The 3,773-nt window shown below is 47.0% G+C and overlaps 1 pseudogene; it reads right to left on the bottom strand.

Annotated features, from left to right (window-relative positions):
* Positions 1-177: 177 nt before the first annotated feature.
* LOC119332978 lies at positions 178-2,032 on the bottom strand (annotated as a pseudogene).
* Positions 2,033-3,773: the final 1,741 nt, after the last annotated feature.

The following is a 3,773-nucleotide window of genomic DNA, read 5'->3' as shown; positions in this document are numbered from 1 at the left end:
GCATCGCAGGGATCTTGGGTTCCGAACCCGTAAGATTCAAGAAAGCAAAAGAACGCGGTGATTCGAAAGCTACCGTCGATGAACGTCGAACGGAGAGCATGCCGCCGCCGTCCTCCAACAAAAATTGTCATCCTCGGGTAATCACCGACTAGTGGAAAATCTTTTAAAATACAGGTATACGTGCTGAAAGGGTATCAGCAACTGAATGATCCGTTGCAAAACCAAAATAAAACCTCTAAAAGTTGCATTTTTAGTAACAAATACACACAGCAACCAGGAGCCTTTCTGAGCTATACTTCCTGTTTCAAGTATCCTAATAAGATGAAGAAAAGCGGATGCTACCCTCTATTCTCCAAGGGAAGCTCCAGTAGTCCCAATTAGAAATCGAGCTGTGAGCCTTGCGTCGATGAGGAGCAACTGCCTGATCCACCAGACGAGGGCCCGCTCGACCCGTCTACCGTGGCCTGATTCAGCCGTCCTAACACCAGCGACCTCCTCTTTCGCAGCTTCAGAGAAAATGTGGAGGCCTCTAATATCACAGGAACCTGCGTATCGATGTAAATGGCGTCGTCAAAACAGAAGAGCGCAAGTTTTGTTTACAGCAGCTATGAGCCTATGTTTACTTTGGTGGGTACCTGGCTGTTGGTCTGTGCCACCTTATGAACATGCAGAAAACCAACCATATCCTGATACCCTGTGAGGAGTTTCGCCAAGTCCTTGTCCTCGTCTAATGATCAAGGTGATGGACAATCAGGCTTTAGGATCGGCAGTCGAAGTGGCAAACAGGAAAACATATTTCGAAGTATGAGGCTTGCCTGGGATTGCTTTTATTGACAGCAGTGTATCTGCTAGGTGCTGCCATCTCTTGCAGAAAGAATCTGATAGGACTGTGTATGGAAATGTTATAATGGCAACGGCATTAGATGAGCGCACCATGGCCTTCAGTGATCTGAGAAACGAGACCATGTCCCAGTCCTGCAATGCATAAACAGTTTACTATGTCAGAGAATGATTTGAAAGGGAGGAAGCTAAAAAAATTCAGTGAGCTGCATCATTTCGACCAGTCAGCATACATCATTTCAAGCAAATATTACCTCCGTCCCAAATTACTTGTCTAAGATTTGTCTAGACACGGATGTATCTATCTAGAAAAATCTAAGAAACTAATTCGGGACGGAGGGAGTACTTGCCTTCTCAAAATATCCACTGTGGTGCACAGAGAGACTGTATAGCAATGCGTCCAGCATTCAGATTTCCACCATCTTTCCTGAATGGAGAAAATACAAGAGATTCACAAGCAATACGGCAAAATGCATCACAGTCATCTAATTCAAAATGCATCAGATCTAATACAACTCTAATTTTGTGGTTACTAAACAATAAACGTCATCTTGAGGCTTGAGCTACATTAATCTGTGATAACAAGGTACTGCAGCCTTTGGATGACATTCCTCAAGAACAACAATCTCGACCATAGATCCAGCCATCCAGGAATCAACCTCACCTTTGATGTTTGGATAAGAAAGCAGAAGAACGATTCTGGAGGTCACTCAGAGTGTCTACATCTTGAGTGCTCAAACATTCAATATTCTGTGCATTAAGCAAATGCCGTTCCAGGGGCTTCCGTAAATCAAAATCATGGCTAAATTCCTGCTTGCTGTCTGCAACATTTGCCAAATAAGTCAGCTCTTTAAAAAAATACTCCCTCTATCCCATAATGTAAGACGTTGTTTGACACTAGTGTAGTGCCAAAAAAGTCTTATATTATGGGACGGAGGGAGTATCTCGAAAGACAGTAATTTCGATGTGGACACATTCCTAGCTCTCATGCGTGCCCATCAACAAGGGACACATCCGTGTACAGGCCGAGCCGGGATCGGGATAATCAGGAATCTAATCTAACATCGTAGGGCCACGTACCACGGAGACGCGGTCCGACGAAAGCTACGGCGCGTGCGTGTGCTCCTACGGCGCACCGGCCGGGTGGCTGTAGCGGCGGCGCCGGAGGCGGACAGCTGATGGACGCCGGCATGGGCGGAGGTCGATGGACGCCGCCGTCACGCTTTCTCGATCGATCGATCGCGCATCAAAAACCCGTCCATGGTTACACCACGTACGTAAGCAAGCAACAACTTATGGCTCGCGGCAACTTCGAGATTTTTGCGGAGACGGAGTGGTACATTGAGAGGGAAAGATGTGATTGTTTTCAGTTCAACGGCGCTGTACATAGTTATGGACTGGACTTGGATGATGCGAGCTTTGCCACTGTTCGAGAGTTTACTAGCTCGGCTGGCTGTGGTCAGCTAAGCGATGATGTTAATCAGCAGCTGGTGATAAATTAGCGTATCAATGGCAACGTCCACCGTCCACGTCGTCATTGTACTTAGAAACAATCTAACGTCCGTCTACATTGGACGAGTGGCACTGCTGAGCAAATACAAACAGTGCTTGTACTACTATATGCACAGCACGAGAGAAAATATGAAGAATTGGTTCACTGCACTGTATTGCTAATCATTCTGTCTAGGGATATAATGGCACCGCTAATCCGATACTGTTGTTAATCTGGATGTTTGATCAAGATTATTCAAGACGATTCATTGCCGGAACTGTTGCTAGCTTGCGGCCGGGTCCTCCATCGATGGCTCTGGCCCGATACGGACAATTCGGATACTGGATATGTGTATGTACTTGGTGTGATGCGTTCAAACCAATCTGAAAAAAAGGATGGAGAAAACGCGAGCAGATTGAACCGGGAAACAGGCATGTCTTAACCGATTCTTGCTTGTTGGTGCGCCATTTAATTCCGGTGACGTCGACTGCTCGCAGCTGATCGTGAGAGATCACCTTTTTTTTCTTGTCCGAGAAAATGCAGTTATATATTGTCCACGGTAGTTGCCGTAAGTTTTTGAATCAATAACTATGAAGATAAATGTATGAAGATAACCACATCAGCTTTTTTTTACTCTTGCTGGACTACAGTAACTATGAAGATAAATGTATGTTGAGGGTTGCTGATGGATTCTTCCTAAAAGTTTGGACGGCTCCAACAATGTTGGGGACAAATAACGCACATCCCATCGTGCCATCCTGCTATATTGTCTCCGTCCAAATTAACCCCACCACTAATTCGTCCACTGAAAACAGGAGGCGCGTACCACGTACGGTGTGGTGTCACATGCCATTGCCATCGGTCAAAATCAATCCGGGCTTAATTAGCTCGGTGTGGTGGCACATGCCATCGGTCAAATCAGTCCGGCCAAGCTAACAAGCTAGCTGCATTCTCGGTCGAACCAACCACGTGTCTTCGAGCAGCCCACCCAACATGGACATGGGAATGGTGTGATACATCCATTCGCCCTACGCTCTGCGCGCGGTACAGCGTACAGTGGAGTGGCGGTAGATAGGCGATTAACTCCGGTCGTCGGTCGTCGTCTCGATCCATAGATTCGTTTCGTTCAGAGTTCAGACACGGGCACGGAGGACGGCACATTTATGTCCCGGCGACCCAAAGCCGAGCCCGTCTCCTTCCTTTGGCAGCGCCACCGGTTTTAACTTAACCTCACGTGCACAGTTGCATCTTTCCGGGACGACCGTATAGTATAGGAGATGCATGCCTAGTGGTTGACCTGACCGGGTGGTTCGGAGGCTCGCCAACGAACAGACTGAACTAAATTGAACCGCTCCAACGACGAGCAGTGTAGTTATTGTGAGGTGTTACGGTGGCCGTAACTGCTCCACGGTAATTTCGTGGGTAGTTGCCGTAAGTTTTT

Source organism: Triticum dicoccoides, chromosome 7A (assembly GCF_002162155.2).
Source record: "Triticum dicoccoides isolate Atlit2015 ecotype Zavitan chromosome 7A, WEW_v2.0, whole genome shotgun sequence".
Classification (NCBI taxonomy): domain Eukaryota; kingdom Viridiplantae; phylum Streptophyta; class Magnoliopsida; order Poales; family Poaceae; genus Triticum; species Triticum dicoccoides.
The sequence above is the reverse complement of the archived record's forward strand: the minus strand, read 5'-3'. Positions and strand labels throughout refer to the sequence as shown.